Raw genomic sequence first — 18,557 nt, forward strand, 5'->3', positions numbered from 1 at the left:
AAAACGAATGCCTTGCTTTGTTAATCATAACGTTGATGCAGTAGCGTATGTCGGTGTGTTGGCTGTAACGGACATGACAATAACATAACGTGTACACATTAAAATTGCGATAATCTATTCTAACATTTTCAAATCGATGCAGTTGAATTTCCCCCTTAGGATCGATGCATTGTTACACCCCTACACCAAAGTCACTGGCCCACTGTGTATCTGTGTGTATAATAACTTGGCTAGCGTTATCAACAGCAGAGGTGGGCAATGGGTCCAGCTGCAGCACCGGAGTGCAAGCGATGTGATGTAATTGGCAGACTCGACTGTCAATCAATGGTCTACCTGACACGCAAACTCAAACAATGTTTCTGTACTGGAGGTGTGGTTGATTGATTGATTGAAAACTTTATTAACAGATTGCAGAATGGGTACAATACAGTACAGCTCAATACACACAATTGTTAAGGGGATGCAGACCAGAGAAAGACTTTCGTCTTGTTTACATCAGGGTCCCCCATTTCAATTAATCAGGAAAGTGTACAGTAGGAAAGTGTACAGTATTTCAATAGGCAACCCTGAAAGGATTATTTTTCTAGAAGAGCAACACAGCCAAAACAGACAGTGGAGCTGTTTGCAGATAGCAAGCATTTTGACTTATTGCGTGGTGGCGATGTCTCGCAGATAATACAACTACAAGTATGATTATATAATATATATTTTATTTAAAAAAAAATTTATATATAAAATATATATTGGCAGGTAAGAAATATGCTTGGCGGGTAGACTCTTCCCATCTACCCGCCACTGGCCGGTGAGTCAAAAAGTTAATTTCGATCCCTGTACACACCCCCTCCTCTTTAGGCCCCCAGCAAAGACACAATAAAATACCTGCCAGTTACATCGGGCATTGGTGCCTTTCCATTTTTGGCCTAGACAGTCCCATAACTTAATCGTCAGTGAAATTAGTTGCAACGAGTATGAACACAGGACAGATACAAAATTAAATTAAAAAGGCCTGGGAGATACCCCACCTGGGTACCTGGCATCGCGGAAACCTGGTCCCCAAGCGGGAATCGAACCCTGGACCTTCTTGCTGTGAGGCGACAGTGTTACCACTACGCCACCGTGCCGGTTTGTGTGTGCACGTATGCGTGTACATATGGAGTAAGCATGCATTGAATACACACACTCTTTTCCTCACACCCTCTCACTTCCACAACCACCAGGGAGTGAAAGTAAGTGGAGGGTTTACTTACGATTATCTCTGTCTCTCTGTCAGGCCACACTGGGTTACTCTCCTGTCCAGGCCCTACTGTATGGGCTTCTCCGGTCTGTCTGAGGAGAGAAGAGAAGAGGAGAGGAGAGTAGAGGAGAGGAGGGAGAAGTAGCTGTCAGTACATGTGTTTAGCAATCTCAAGAGTTCATCACAGAGTAAACATGCCATGAAGCCGTCTGTAATAGAAGAGAGGAAAGAGGGGGCTGGGGTGGTCATAGAATATGTGTGTTTGTGTGTGTGTGTGTGTGTGTGTGTGTGTGTGTGTGTGTGTGTGTGTGTGTGTGTGTGTGTGTGTGTGTGTGTGTGTGTGTGTGTGTGTGTGTGTGTGTGTGTGTGCGTGCGTGCGTGCGTGCGTGCGTGCGTGCGTGCGTGCGTGCGTGCGTGCGTGCGTGCGTGCGTGCGTGCGTGCGTGCGTGCGTGCGTGCGTGCGTGCGTGCGTGCGTGCGTGCGTGCGTGCGTGCGTGCGTGCGTGCATGCGTGTGTGAAGGAAAGAGAGACAGCGGTGAGAGTGATGAGGAGATTGCCATAATCAATGACCTCCCAAGTCTTAACTCAACACCCAGTTCATCCTCCAGAACCCAGGCAGAACACGCTTCGACTCTCTTACAGACATGCCAAAGGAATCGCGTCACTTATCGTTGGGTCGGCCACGCTAAATCCATGCCAGTGCATCATCTACAAAACACTGGTCTGAAAACAAGATATTCAATGACATACGCCGAGCAAAAATCCAGTTTGCGATGTGGTCCCGGCAGAGCAGTTGGGCTCACACCACAAATCTCTAGGACAGCGGTTCTCAAACTACGGGTCACGACCCAAAGTGTTTTTTCTTTTTTTTTATATTAATTTTCTAATAAATATGCATGATCAAGTTCAACAACGTGTGCTTTTATTTTGACATTCCTTAATTCCACTTTTCCAAATTATGCGATACATTATGTGTGGGGTCACAAAAAAATATCCTAAATCGTGGTATAAAAAAGTTTGAGAACCCTTGATCTAGGAGATGGGCAGTGTTTATTGTTGCACAAGATACAGAGCTGCAGGAAACACTTTGACTCCCTCGGATCCTCCTCTGCAGTGTGAAGATACCGGGTAAAAGGCAGATAAAGGAGGACTGTGGAAATGTATCATGATTCATTCTATCACATGTGTTTTAACAGGATCTTAACCCCAGTCACCAGAGTAAAGAGGGCTTGTGATTCCTGTGATACTAAACATGTATGTGCTCATGGTACTGAATAAAAACCCTAGCCCTATTTCTTAGCTACCAATGATGATGTTGATCGGTAGAATCCTTTCTCAGCACCATCCATGCTAGGATAGTTAGCCACAAGCTGACTTGAGGCTCGCTGAGATGTACTTTGTGTGCACTATGGAGTCAATTCCAGCAAGCCTCATTTAGCCTGTACAGAGAGAAGCCTGATCCCATTGAATTTGTATTGGTTTGTGGCTAACTATCCGGAGCTATTATGGAGGAACAGCATGGATTGTGCAGAGAAAGGTCTCAACCAATCAACATCATCATTGGAAAGAAAGAAATGGGGCTTAGGGGTCCAAAGAGGTCCATCAGAACTATCCCTTTCATGGCATATTTTACAATTACATAACGGTATGTACTCACAGGAAGCATAGTGGTGCAACTGCTAATTTTCCATAGGGATTAGGAGAATCAACAGTACAGTCCAGAGGTCAAGGTGACACAAACTTGCTTTGAAAGGGGCATGGTCTTCAGCAAACCTCACAGACATCAACTTGTACTAAATCCACAATGGGTGTGGGCTTTCCAGAAGCCTGATCATATTATCTTAGATGAAAGCAACACCAGTCAATAACCTGGAAGAATTGCCTGTGTCAACATGCAACAGTGAGTCACCACCTTGGATCTGTGCAGAATGATTTGCTCCCGTACTTTTTAATAAAACCGTGGTGGAGAATGGATGCCTCTGGAAAGAAATGGTTGATTTGTCTGAGCAATCAGTTTTCTGCAACATCCACCATCTCCTGGCAATCTTGTATTGACATGTGTGATGTCATCTGTGGAGGAATCTAGGGTCACTACATATTTCTCAAGATATTCATTTACCTCTATATTGTGATCCTCTTCTCTACACACTAGCAGGGGGGGGGGGATTATCTCACTAGACTACATGACTGGTTTGAAGGCCTACAGTAAGATGTCACACATCTTTATGTGGTAGCAATAGCATAATTCAGAAGTGTAATCAAAGAAGAGAAAGTATTAGCTCATGTTTGTCTGTTCTACCCGAGACTCCTGACTAGAAGAATGTGATGAGAGAAGTTTGACTGACTGCTGGTGACTCATTTTCTTGTTTCTTTTGATTCCTGGAGGAAGGAAGTGGTTTGTCAGGGTGTTTTTCTTTGGTGAGTGGGATTGACATCTTGGTTAGTCAATACTCCAATACTCTATTTTTACAGCAATAAGCACAAAGAGTACACTTGATGGCAGCAGCCTCCTTTGCTAGGCCTCCACTGATATGTCCCCCTGTTCCCTGGGTGGGAACAGGCTAGAAATGAATCCCAACCGGAGCAAGACATAAGAGCAAAATGGCTGCCATTTCCGGTTGTGTTGATATAGTCTATATTCTGTATATGTGATATTTGCAGTCGTGGTGATATAGGCTATATTCTGTGTATATGTGATATTTTCAGTCGTGGTGATGTAGGCTATTTTCTGTATATTGTTCAGCATTAAAAAAAGATTAATAAAAAAGATAAAACATATCCGGGGGGCTGCATCAATCAAAATGATTTTTTGCAAGAGAATGCCGTGTCATGCTCCATCGTTCTCAAATAAACTGCTATTCAAATTCACATTTTGTGTTGATTGAATTGCCCCAAACTTGGTTGGTAAATCATTATAGCTAATCAACTAACAACAACAACAACAACAAGGGCAACTAACCCCTGCCCTTGCCTAATTTAAACTCATATGAGGATTAATATGGTATACAAACTGACTGTATCTATATTATCTATCCCATGTAGCAAGCAAGGACAAGAATATGGCAGTAAAATACTGGAAATAAACAGCCAGGGCCCTCCTGGAGTCCTCAGAACTTCTACAATCCCCTAAACCAAATCCATATGTTTCAAGTGTTTAACTACTCACGCTTAAAAGGAATGCTGCACACATCACTTGATTCTGATGAAGTTGATGAAGTTAATTCATCTTGAAGTATTGCTTGCCTGACAGCAGTCAGAGTTGCTGCTCACTGTTCAGATGCGAAAATCAGAAGTTGGGGGAAAAGAAAGGTTGGTGTTGATTTTAAGCAGTCACAGAAGTATTCTGTAGAAAGCAGTAGAACGTGCTACAGTCATCATGGATGCCTGTTGTTTTTGCTCCTGAGCAGCTGCCTAGAAAAACAATTAGGCCTCCTAGATATCCCGGCAGCAATGAGAATCGGTCTTGTGCCAAGAGACGGGATTTGCTAAGTTGATGTAAACAACAGAGCTAGACCAGGACAAAGAGCCCTGGGAAGTGGACGGGCTATCCAGCTGTTACACATCGGATCACCGTGAGAGAGACGGATGGCTGAGACAGAGGGAAAAGCTCATAATTTATGATTCAGAGGCATATGGACTTTATTTGCAATATACTGGAGGACAGAAGTTGGAGAGAGGCTCTCCCATCATTATGTAATATGGTACCACATGGCAGCTGGGAGACATCTACAGATATGGTGAGATGTTCTAGACACCCAGAGAGAGAACAAGACCACCACCCAGAAATGTCCAGACTTGTGTCTGAATCCCTGTTCAGGGCAGAATACTTGGTCCAAAAAGCTTCAGCAAAGAGAATAAACAAATCCATCTTATTCATTGAAAGAATTCCTTCACTTTGACCGGTCACAATCTTCCCTTCCTGTTTTCACATTGCTGTCTTCTTTAGTAGGTCAATAGTCAAACTACAGTTACAAAAACATGTGCCAAGATAACATTTTAACAGGGACGTAGCTCAAGAGTCACCACAGTGAATTTACAACAGAGCATTATATTTGCACACATAACGTAGTAAGTGCTGCCGTCACAGAATGGTTAGGAAAGGTTAGACGTACGTAGTACATACTTACTGGACTGTCACAGGAGTCTTCAATAACGTTTGTTGAAACAACGTCTTTGTTGGCATACGGCTCCTTCTTATGAACACTGCTATATATTTTTTTTTAATCCACTTTTTCTCCCATTTTTTCTATTTTTCTCCCATCCCAATTTCGTATTTCCAATTCTCCCCTCCCCTGTCTCGAACGCTGCTAGACTATGCCTCCCACTGGTCGGCTGCAGTGAGGACCAAGCCTTGCATCACGTGTCCCCTCCGGTACACGAGGAGGCAGCTGTCGCATCTTTTCACCTGAACAGCGCAATCTCTCAGTGGCGAGGAGTAACGCGTGGGAGGCTCACGCTGCCCCCGATACTTCCTGATTCTGCTGTACAGGCGCACCAACCGACCTGTAGGAGACGCCGTCCACAACGTCCAATCCCCACCCACCGGCTTTCCCACCCTCTAACACTGCCCAATTGTGTTAGTACGACGGCCGGCCAAGCCGGTAGCAACGCCGAGAGCTGGGCTCAATACCAGCATATCCTGCGTTAGTGGCGAGTGCCTTGCCCACTGCGCCACTCAGCCGCCCATGAACACTGCTATCTAACGTTAACTAGCACGACCTGTGTAACATTAACCCTTTCACTGACACACGTCACAACAGCCGGTTAACCCTTTCACTGTGACAATACAGGTTAGCCCTTTACTATCACACAACCGACGCCGATACTCCATCATTAGCATCATTAGCTCCGCGGATGCGGAGCTAATGATGCTAATGATGGAGCATCGCCGTAGGTTGTGTGATAGTAAAGGGTTAACCTTCTGTCGTGTGGCAGTGAAAGGGTTAAGCAAATTGTGTTCCTCTGGGAAAGACTGTTCATCACTGCATACAACTTGGTTTAATCCAAAAGTCCATTTGGAAACTTTGTATTGTGAAATGGGGGATCAGGGATGTCTGGTCACGGTACTATTCTCCCCGTGGCGCATGTGATTCAGGAATGTAAACAATCACATCACCAGCCCAGACGTCAGGAAATCACAGTAACTATGGGAGGCTGCTGGGGTCAAAAGGGTAACGCGATGAATTGAATTTTTTTTAATGAATCGTGAAAATGCGTGTTAAGCTTATGTTATGAGGTTCAAATATACATTTGTTCTACATGAAAGGGAGCCACTGACGAAAATCTCACAACAGTGACTCACAATCCGGACCCTTCCGTTGACGTGAGCTGCTCAAGCAGACGTTAATATTTATACCACAGAAGACGAAGTGCACTGGGGTGACTCCTGCCCATTGTGAACACAGCTGCATCACTACGATATGAGCACTAAGGAAGATAGTAAAAACTGTTATTATGCAGAGAACAGTTAGTCCAGTTCAGTATTCAAACTAAGGGCTAGATCCACAAAGAATGGATTGCACGGTGCTAGTTGCACCCTTACTTACAATTCATTATGAATTGAAAATGGGGGACCCTGATGTAAACAAGACGAAAGTCTTTCTCTGGTCTGCATCCCCTTAACAATTGTGTGTATTGAGCCGTACTGTACTGTACCCATTCTGCAATCTGTTAATAAAATTTTCATTCAATCAATCATCGTGCAGATTGATTGATTGAATGAAAATTGTATTAACAGATTACAATCCATTCTTTGTGGATCTAGCCCTAAGTGTTCCCTTGACAGAGAACAAAAAAATATATAAATTATTTAATATTAGTTGGGGTTGCCCTTCTCCTGGGTGTTGTTGGATGTATATTGATGTTTTCCCTCCAAATAAATCTATGGACAAAGCGGAGGCAAGATGTTTTGGAGAGAGGGTGTTTTATTCTGCTGAAGAATAATCGTCCTTTCAAGCTCAATCAGACTGCATCAAATCAAAGTCACTCTGATTCGGAGTAGCAACATTATGTATATGTATAAGTATTCAGTACACACAAGTATTCAGTACACACAAGTATTCAGTACACACAAGTATTCAGTACAAGTACGCACAAGTATTCAGTACACACAAGTATTCAGTACATACAAGTATTCAGTATGCACAAAAATTCAGCAAACTGGGTCTTGGGGAGATGGTTTGGATTTTTTTACATTGGCAACTCACTTATCGCACTAAATGGAATCAAGGCGAAAAGCCGATAACTGTAACACCAAGGGCTGTGCTAGTGGACGTTCTCTCGGCAGACCTCCCCTTATTATGGACACACTTGGCAAGAAATGTCTAGTACAAAGTGCACTACGTGAACAGGTCTCACATTCAGAAAATTATGCTCTTTGTTTCCCCTCTTTCTTTGGAGGGGCTGTGACTAGGGCTGGGCGATTAATCGATTAATTCGAATTCATGATTTAGGAAGAAAAATTTTAATCGATTTAAAAAAAAAAATCTAAAAAATCCCAAGTCACCTTTTATTTTACAAAAAGTGATGTTTGGTGAAAGTTAGATTTGCACTTTATTAATCCCAATAGGGAAATTAATTCTTGTTTGATGATCAAGAGGCACCTTTTATTTGTTTTAAGTGAAGTTTGGTGAAAAAGCAAGTTATTGCACTATTAATCCCAATAGGGACATTCATCTTTGTTTGATCAAGAGTAACCTTATATATATATATATTATTTTTCTTTTTTTTTTTTTTTAGTGAAGATTGGTGAAAGTTAGGTTTGCACTTCAATCCCAATAGGGAAATTCATCTTGGTTTGATAATATTTTTGTGTCAAATAAAAACAAAGCTTATTTGAATGATTTCCTTGGCGTTTCTAGTTTTTAAGAGAAAAAAAAACGATTAAAATCGTAAATCGGATGTGGTGTGAGATTTTATTTTTAGGCCATATCGCCTAGCCCTAGCTGTGACCTGCCATGCCTTACGTCCAATAACAAAACAGGTCAACCTTTTGACTCCTGTGTCAGGGGGATAACCAAGGGTTTTCTAGAAGCAGCACAGAGAGGTTCCCAGAGACTGCTGCTATGTGTGAGGCAACAGCAGAGGTGCTGGACGCCTGCCACTTCAGTCGGGATCAGCTGTGACGGGTCTTTGCCAAATAAATTATGTCCACATGGAAGAATGAGAGTGCAATGTGGCCCTGGCTGATTTTTAAGAAATTCTCTCAAAACTTGGACTGAAAGTCACTAGGCTGATTACATAACCTTTAATGAACAATATTTCTGAACCCAGAATTCTTCATCTTTGAATGTGCATGACAATATGAACAGTGATGTAAACAATGCATTTACAAATGGTTTCTCAATCTGTCATGATCACATTTACATTATTTTAGATCTGAAATACAGAGTATAATCCACTTGGTCTAGGACCTCTGGAAGAGCACTATCTGGCAGGAGCAAAAGTGATGAGGAGGTAGGCTAGCTTAAGCATTTGTCAGTAGCATTACAAAGTCTGTGGTCATAACACTCCCCAGCCTAGTCATTTTGGCTAGGAGACAGACAGGCACCGGCTGGCTAGCGGGTACTTAGTTTGACCCTAATCATAATGATTCCAGCATCCAGCCCAAGCTAATCCATGTTTTCCAGTACCCAGGTATTCATGTGCCCCGACACGCCTCCAGATGGGCCACGACACTTGGCCAAGCCACATGCAGCTCAAGGTGCAGGGCAGATGGGCTGAGAGTAGAGCCATATGAAATCCGTAAAAAAAAAAATCCAAATTCCATAATTTTTTTTTCCAAATTCCGTTTTAATATTTCAGAATTCTGTATTTTGCTTTGTACGCTTATTTTACCATCAGAAATAGTGTCTAATAAGTGGGAATGAATGTCCACAATTTAATAAGATATAACAGTCCATTTAATAGGGCTGTCTTAAATACTTCGAAGCTTCGTTCGATGGGCATGGGATTCGAATATGAAAATAAAATATTAAAAAATATATATATGTAAATGATATATATATTTTATTTTTTTTATTTTGCTAAATCAACTCTGCCTCTCTTTGTTAATTACAACAAGCAATGCCATTTGTTATTTAAGATGAGGTCGGACTCTGCACTGACAGATTTGTGTTCATTGTGCTGCTTTTATAAAGCCTCAAATGACGGCTTACAATATTTCATGAAAGCAAAGTGTTTTGTTTGTCTAAGATTTAAAAAGGTTTAAACTTTACAGCACTGACAAAGTTGAACAAAGTGCTGTACAAGTCCCACAAAAAGAAAAAAGTTGATTCCATTTTTTTGCTCAATTCCGCGATTCCGTCCGGGATTCCGTGAACGCGGATTTCATATGGCTCTAGCTGAGACCGAGGTAGCCCCCGATTATACAGCGTTACCTTGTCAGGTGTCCTTGGACAAACATGAACGCCTTGTATCTGGACAGGTGGGGGGGGGGGGGGGGTGGATTAACCAGGAGAAAGTTGATAGACTAATCCTAGAGTTCACGCAGAGTTGAATCCACAAAGGAGGGACTACCAGCCAGCCAGCCAGCCAGCCAGCCAGCCAGCCAGCCAGCCAGCCAGCCAGCCAGCCAGCCAGCCAGCCAGCCCCCGGGCTTTGTTCTAGGTTCGCGTTTTGATCGTCTAAGCTTCCGTAGGTGATGACGTCACACTCGAATGTAAACAGATGGAGATGGAAATTGAATGATATACAGAAACGAATAACCAATAAATATGAAGTTATGTTTAAACTTCTGTTGTCAAGCGTTGTCAATATAACCCACCCCCTTTCCTCACGAATGGAACTAGTCTTGTGGAGTCCGCTTTGACCGTTGTCCAGGGTTAGCAGCAGCTATCGCTAGTTAGCTTAGCATAATCCTAATGGATACCTTGGTTAGCAGCTACCGTTAGCTCATTGCTTGTGCAATTAAATTACATGTTATTAAAGGTCCGCGCTGGTCTGTCTAATGAAATTACAACCGCAACATTATATCGCACTGTACAGCCCTGACTACACTAACGTTAGCCTATAGCTCCGCCGTCCCTTCTCGAGGAAAGCACTGCGAGTGTCTCTCGGCCGCGGGCGGCGCCATATAAACTAAATACTCGATGTTCGCGATATAGTACAGTACTACATCTTGGGTAGAACAATCCGCGATACATCGAGTATACTTGATATATCGCCCACCCCTACTTTCAACGTAACTATCGTAAATAGTGATGCACCGATGTGAAAATTGTGGCCGATACCGATAACCGATATTAATATTGCTGTTCTGGCCGATACTGATATTTACTGATGTCGATATCTCTGTATAAAAAAACACTTTTTTATGATAATCAAATAAAGAGCTATTTTCCAAAACACTTTTTTTTAAACTTTTGCAACTTATTTTCAGAAATGACAGATATCTTGAAACTATTTAAGGCCAAAACATGTAAAAAAAAAAAAGATAAAAAAAATTCTTTGTTTGTTTTAATATTTTAATGTTTTATCTTGATATCGGACCGATACCGATGTGAAAAAACGGCCATATCGGCCGATATTATATCGGCGGCCGATATATCGTGCATCACTAATCGTAAACATGAGATTAGCCGTGAGTGGCGCTCAAAGTGTTAAGGACCCAATTAAAAGTGGATTTCAGCACCGGAATCAGCGAATCTTTCATTAATCTGTACCACTCTGAAGGAAATCCGTCAGGTCCCGGGGCTTTACTTGATTTGAGATGAGCTATGGCTGAACTAATTTCTTCCTCCGATATTTCAGTTGCGAGCTGATTACTCTGCTCACTGGTTATTTTTGGAAGATGAATTGTCTTAAAGAACTCCATCTTTGTTTTGTCAAATTGGGGTTGGGAATATAAATTCGTATAAAATGTTTCGAAACAGTTTTGTATATCACTTAGTTTGTGTTGCATAAGGTTAGTCAGAGGGTCTTTAATTTTATGAATTGAATTCTCCGCCTGTTGTTTTCTCAATTTATACGCCAACAGTTTACTTGCTTTTGCTCCCCCTTCATAGTATTTTTGTTTTGTAAATATCAACCTTCTTTGAATATCTTCTGTATATATCTCATTTATTTCATTCTTTTTCTTAATTATTTGTTCTCTAATTAGCCGGTCTACTGTGTCTTTATGGTTTCGTTCCAATTGTTTCAATTCTGATTGTAAATCGTCATTTCTTTTTTGCCGAGACCTCTTTAAATGAGCACTGTATCCAATTATTATATATTTTTTTTAAACTTTGACCAGTCAGCTGGTTCTTTTAGCGTTTATCGCTTTTTCTTCGCATTCATACTTGGTCAAGTTCGACCGACAGAAGCAGGCTGAAAGGGTTCAGATGGGGGGGAAGACACTCTGGGAAAGGCACGGCTGCCGTCCGGGATTCGAACGCGCTCAGCCCCAGATCCGTGACGAGCACGGTTGTCCACGGCGCTGAAATAGCACTCGCGGTACGTGGTGAGCTACTGGAGCTCGTATCCAATTATTTTACCCCGCAGAACTGCTTTACATGCATCCCAAAGTATCGGAGGGGAAACCTCTCTATTGTCATTCTGTTCCAAGTACTCTCTAATATCCACCTCAATTTGATCCTTCATATGATTCAGGACGAGGATATTTAATCTCCACAGAGTATTTCTCTGATGCTGTACTAGATTATTATTATTATTATTATTATTATGATTATTATTTTCTCACAGTAGGGTGTGTATATATATACATATATATATGTGTGTGTGTGTTTGGCTAAAGTGGATAGAAAACACAGTACTGTGTAAAAGTCTTAGGCACCCAAGAGTTTTTATATAAATTGTCTTAGATGTAAATAAATTTTTTTATTAGTGTGTCAGTAGACTACTCTTAGTACATTTTCATTAAATTATGTTTTAAAGCATCTCCATGGTTTAATAATGCAACCATATGTTGCAGGGACTTATTATAATCATCATATTGGTGTGACTGTATGCATCAAAGGGTTAAATCAAGCATTTTTAAGTGATTTAGAGGAAATGTCAAAATATCGCGATATATATCGTGTATCGCGATATGGCCAAAAAATATCGCGATATCATTTAGAGGCCATATCGCCCAGCCCTAGTTGAAAGCCACGTCACGGCTTTTCTCTGAATTTTTTTATTTTTATTTTAGTGATCCAAAATCATATTGCATCACACAAGCCTACCCTAGCCTACCCAGGGGCCGCCAGCGATCAGATGTGAAAAAAGGGCCCCCTATCGTCTCCCAGATGGTAAATCACCCTTTTGGAATGGACTCAATGAAAATGGATGGGGGAAAACAAATATTCCAGTCCACATTTTCCAGTCCACTGATGCAGCCGGAGTTACCAGAGTTCATTCTGGATCCTCTGAGCCACGGCAAGCATGGGTTATACTGTACACACGTTGGATCAATATACTTATCGATTTTTTCGAATGGTGATCAGGAATTGGAATATACCATTTGGATACCATCTGATGTCAGGTAAGGAATCTATGTTATCAGTGTTAGGATAATCAGACTCGTTTTCGAGGAGATAAGCTTTTTTGTGATATGTGCTCTAGCTGTTTCACTGTAAAATCCATGAGGAAATGAAAGCAGCTATTATCAGCGCGCGGCTCGAACGTGCGTGCGTGCACGTATACTATTGATCAACCAACGTTTATTTGAAAACGATTCATAAATAGGCCGACAAATATCAACGTTCTGGAATATTCCAGTAAAAGGCGATTATCACAGAATGGGCTGGTTTTCACCTGAAAACGGGTGCTTTTCAAAATGCTCTCAAACGGAAATGAAGCGATAAAAAACCAATCTGCCTTGACAACACTGACTGGAAAATGATTCTTTGATAAGCGACGGGCAGATTAGACACATAGCCATAATTTAAAACATAGATTAGGCGATATTAACGTTAACATGGCTGACAGGAGGAGCATGTTCAGTGCTAGGCTCACACTACCCAAATGCAGCACTGAACGGCACAGGAAGTCCTTCATTCCAACAGCCATCAGACAATATAATGCATCACTGTGCCTCACTGCATCACTGAGCACAGAGCGGCAGCTCAATAGTGGCAGGAGGACGCGACCAGGCTCCACAACAGGGGGCAGCGACGGCTGCCAGACATTGATCTAAGTCTTATTGGAACCCAAGGAGGACAATACACTACCTAAAGCATACTGCACCTAGTTACACTGAATACTGGAATATATATTTCATATTTCATTTAGTTAGATTTAAATTATAATTATATTGACAATTGTTTACCCCATGCTCAGTATGCTCAGCATATTCTTACTGTATTTATTTCTGTATATTTTATTTAATTTTATCCTATTTTATTTTACTCTACTCTTATCCTAGGCAACTTGATTTGATTTGTGTTATTATTCTAATTTGTGACCTGTCCTGTCTAAATGTTTAAATGTTGAGCGATTTGCAGTGTCTAATTTCCCACGGGATAATAAAAGTATTTCTATTCTATTCTATCATTGGGAGTGGACCGTGGCATTCAAGGGGGTAAAAAGGAAAACACGGCGTGGCCTCAAAGTGTTAAGGAGAGTAAGATACCCCCCTCCTGGAGGGAAGCGGTAATCTCACTGATTCCAAAAGAGGGTAAGGATAAATCTGAATGTGGCTCATTCAGGCCGGTAAGTGTTCTCAACCAAGATTATAAGCTCTTTACGCATATACTGGCAAAGCGAATAGAGGGACTTTTACCACAAATCATCAGCCTAGATCAGACAGGTTTTGTTCGCGAAAGACAAACGCAAGACAACATCAGACGGACCTTACATGCAGGGCTGTACAGTGCGATGATATGATCGCAAATTGCCCCCTAATTTGGTCCGTGCGAGTTTAAAATAATATCTGGGGGCAAGCTTGCGAGTGGTGATTTCAACCCTTCATTCGCATTTCACTCCTAAATTAATCCATACAAATTGTAGTAAAACATTAGCCTACAACCAGGGCTGTACAGTGCAATATAATGTGGCGGTTGTAATTTCATTAGACAGACCAGCGCGGACCTTTAATAACATGCAATTTAATTGACACAAGCAATGAGCTAACGGTAGCTGCTAACCAAGGTACCCATTAGGATTATGCTAAGCTAACTAGCGATCTCTGCTAACCCTGGAAAACGGTCAAAGCGGACTCCACAAGACTAGTTCCATTCGTGAGGAAAGGGGGTGGGTTATATTGACAACACTTGACAACAGAAGTTTAAACATAACTTCATATTTATTGGTTATTCATTTCTGTATATCCATCTCCGTGTCTCTCCATCTCCATCTCTTCCTGTTTACATTCGAGTGTGACGTCATCACCTACGGCAGCTTAGACGATCAAAACGCGAACCTAGAACAAAACCCGAAGGGGGGGGCTGGCTCTCTTGTTCGTTCTCGCCCCCACTCTCTCTCTCTCTCTCTCTCGCTCTCTCTCTACATTCAATGATTTAAAGTAGCCAAATGTTACACACAGTATAAATACTAACTGGATAGTTGATGATAAACATTTAATTTCATTATCTGAAATATTCTAAAATCATTAAGTCTGTGTGATTATTATTTTCTCACAGTAGTGTGTGTGTATATATATATATATGTGTGTGTTTGGCTAAAGTGGATAGAAAACACAGTACTGTGTAAAAGGCACCCAAGAGTTTTTATATAAATTGTCTTAGATGTAAATACATTTTTTTATTAGTGTGTTAGTAGACTACTCTTAGTACATTTTCATTAAATTATTTTTTAAAGCATCTTAATGGTTTAATAATGCAAACATATGTTGCAGGGACTTATTATAATCATCATATTGGCGTGACTGTATGCATCAAAGGGTTAAATCAAGCATTTTTAAGTGCTTTAGAGGAATGTCTAAAGACGTGGTTCGAGTTGAGGTACTTTACTTCTCACTCACATAGCATTTACCAATAACAACAAAGTTAACCCGGAACCGGAAGTGGTATTTAACCTGTCCCCTAAACAGTACAACCCACACGCTTAAAGGCACAAGCCCACCTTGGTGAATGTCTCTTAATATAGGTCACCACACAGGCCCCCCCAGAATTCACCAATACAAAAACTGCAACTAATTAATAGCCAGTGAACAGTCCATCAGTGAACAGATCACAGCATGAAATAGTCAACGTGGAGGGGGACGGATCAAGCGGCCGAACCGACTGCGCTTAACCAGAGGGGGACTAAGGGAGATAAGTGGAACCAGCGGCCGGGCCACGGAAGGGGCCAAGGCCGGAACAGAGGATAGGGCAGGGGTCTGAGCCGAAACCGGGGGGCGCCCCCGCCGCGGGGGTAGGGCCAACTTAACTGGTTCGTCCTTGTCCAAGTGAGCAGGCTTAAGACGGTCTATAGTGACCCGCTCTGGCCTGCCTCCCATGTCCACAACAAAGTTTTTAGTGCCTGCCTCCAAGACACGGAAAGGCCCGTCATAAGGGGGCTGCAGCGGGGTCCGATGGCTGTCGTGCCGGATGAAAACATATTTGGCCAATGGCAGGTCCCTGGGGACGTAGGACTGGGGAAGGCAGTGGCGGGATGTTGGAATGGGAATAAGGGCATCGGCAACACCCCGGGACACTGCTCGATGGGAGGCGACGGACCAGGACGCTGTGGCCCCCGGAAGAAACTCCCCGGGGACCCGCAGCGGCTGGCCGTACACCAGCTCGGCGGACGAGGCCTGGAGGTCCTCCTTGGGGGCAGAACGAAGACCAAGCAAGACCCACGGGAGGCGGTCAACCCAGGCGCCATCCGTAAGGGCAGCCCGAAGAGCGGCCTTCATGTCCCTATGGAACCGCTCGCAAAGTCCGTTGCCCTGCGGGTTGTACGCCGTAGTGCGGTGGATCTTCACCCCCAGGTGCTCCGCAACTGCAGTCCAGAGCTCCGAAGTGAACTGGGGGCCCCTGTCGCTTGTGATGTCCCCCGGTGTGCCAAAACGGGCCACCCAGCAGCCGATGAACGCCCGGGCCACCTCCGCTGCCGTAGTGGAGGACAGTGGAACAGCCTCCGGCCACCTGGTGGTCCTGTCCACCATGGTGAGGAGGTGAGTATATCCATGGGAGGGGGGCAGGGGGCCCACCAGGTCCACATTCACATGGTCGAACCGCCTCTCCGGCACTATAAACGGTGCCAAAGGGGCTTTGGTATGGCGGTGCACCTTGGCACGCTGGCACGCCACACATGAGCTAGCCCAGGTCCTAACATCCTTCCGGAGGCCAGGCCACACAAACTTGACCCCCACCAGCTTAGTCGAGGCCTTCACACCTGGGTGGGAAAGGCTGTGGATCATGTTAAAAACCCGGCGCCGCCAGGCCGTAGGCACCATAGGGCGCGGTTGGCCAGTGGAGACGTCGCAGAGGAGAGTGGCGTTAGCTGTGTCGAACACCACATCCTCCAGCTGCAGTGCGGTAGGACCCGTCCGATAGGCCTGAATGTCCGAGTCCGTGGCTTGGTCTGCCGCCATGGCGGCATAATCGAGTCCCAAGTGGACGGACCCGATGACCGCCCGAGAGAGGCAGTCGGCGACAAAGTTGTCCTTGCCCGCCACGTGCTGAATGTCCGTGGTTAACTCGGAGATCGCCGATAGCTGCCGCTGCTGACGTCCCGACCACGGCTCCGAGGTCTTGGCCATGGAGAAAGTTAGCGGCTTGTGGTCCACAAAGGCAGTGAACTGGCGGCCTTCCAACAGGAATCTAAAGTGCCTGGTGGCGAGGAACAGACCCAGCAGTTCCCTGTCGAAAGTACTGTACTTACGCTCGTTGTCGCGGAGCTGTTTGCTAAAAAAGGCCAGTGGCTGCCAGGCACCGCCCACCCACTGCTCGCACACCGCCCCCACTGCATAGTCAGAGGCGTCTGTCGTGAGGGCGACCGGGGCAGTGGGAGAGGGGTGCGCCAGCAGAGCAGCGTTGGCTAGCGCGTTCTTGGCAGCCCCAAAAGCGCTGTCCATCCCCGAGGACCAATCTAACTCGTCCTTGGGCACTTTGCCCCGCAGGGCCTCATACAAGGGCCGCATGAGGTGGGCAGCATGGGGAAGGAACCGGTTGTAAAAGTTCACCATGCCCAGGAACTCCTGTAGAGCCCGTACGGTGCGGGGACGAGGAAAACTGGCCACGGCCTCCACCCTGGCGGGGAGTGGGGTGGCTCCCTGTGGAGCGACATGGTGTCCGAGGAAGGTGATGGAGGACTGCCCGAACTGGCACTTGGTCGGGTTGACGATGAGGCCGTGTTTACTGAGCCGCTCAAACAGCTGCTGGAGGTGTGTCATGTGCTCCTCTATGGACGTACTGGCTACAAGAATGTCATCCAAGTACACAAACAAAAATGGCATGTCCTGGAGCACAGAGTCCATCAGGCGCTGAAACGTCTGCGCCGCCCCCATGAGCCCGAAAGGCATTCTTAGGAATTCGAAAAGCCCAAAGGGTGTAATGACAGCTGTCTTTGGCACATCCCGTGGATGGACCGGCACCTGGTGGTAACCGCGCACCAGGTCCACCTTGGAGAAGATGACAGCCCCTGCCAGGTGGGTAGAGAAGTCCTGTATGTGCGGAACAGGGTACCGGTCGGGGGTTGTGGCGTTATTAAGGCGACGGAAATCGCCGCATGGGCGCCAACCTCCGCCAGCCTTTGTAACCATGTGTAATGGAGAAGCCCACGGGCTGTTCGAGCGGCGCACAATGCCAAGTCGCTCCATGGTGGAAAACTCCCCCCTGGCGATTGCCAGCTTGGCTGAGTCGAGGCGCCGGGCCCGGGCATAGACTGGGGGGCCCTCTGTGGTAATATGGTGTTCCACACCGTGTTTGGCCACTGCAGATGAGAACGTGGGTGTGGTGAGGTCAGGGAACCCGGCGAGCAGGCGTTCATACGGGTCCCCGGTGGCAAGTGTGTTCAACAGGCAGAGAGCTCCGCCCCCCCCAACCGCCCCAAGTGTGCAGGGGTAAGAGGAAAAAGAGAGGGCATCGATCAAGCGACAGTTTTTAACATCTACCAGTAAGCTGAAAGCACAGAGGAAGTCTGCTCCCAGGAGCGGCGTGGACACCGCAGCCATCACAAAACCCCAGCCGAAACGGCGCCCCCCAAAACACACCTCCACATACCTGGTGCCGTAGGTACGTATGGGCGTACCGTTCGCTGCGTCCATCTGGGGCCCGTGTCTGCCGTCCATGGTGTCCACGCCCTGTGCCGGCAGGATGCTGCGTTGCGCGCCCGAGTCCACCAGCAGCCGCCGGCCAGACAAGGAGTCGGTGATAAACAATAGCTTGCAGTCATGGCCGGCACCCACAGCCACTAATGAGCGCCGGCCCTGGCGTTTCCCTGCCCCTTGAAACTG

General features: G+C 44.9%; 1 protein-coding gene across 1 annotated transcript in view; it reads right to left on the reverse strand.

The window, feature by feature from the left end:
- fbxw7 (F-box and WD repeat domain containing 7) overlaps positions 1-18,557 on the reverse strand; it is a 467,095-nt gene that overhangs the window by 316,484 nt on the left and 132,054 nt on the right. Inside the window, exon 2 of the mRNA XM_084319103.1 lies at positions 1,248-1,326. The gene's annotated coding sequence lies outside the window, so the exon portion shown is untranslated. The remainder of the gene's footprint in view (positions 1-1,247; positions 1,327-18,557) is intronic.

The sequence above is a fragment of the Notolepis coatsorum genome (assembly GCF_963971535.1).
Source record: "Notolepis coatsorum genome assembly, chromosome: 7".
Lineage (NCBI taxonomy): Eukaryota > Metazoa > Chordata > Actinopteri > Aulopiformes > Paralepididae > Notolepis > Notolepis coatsorum.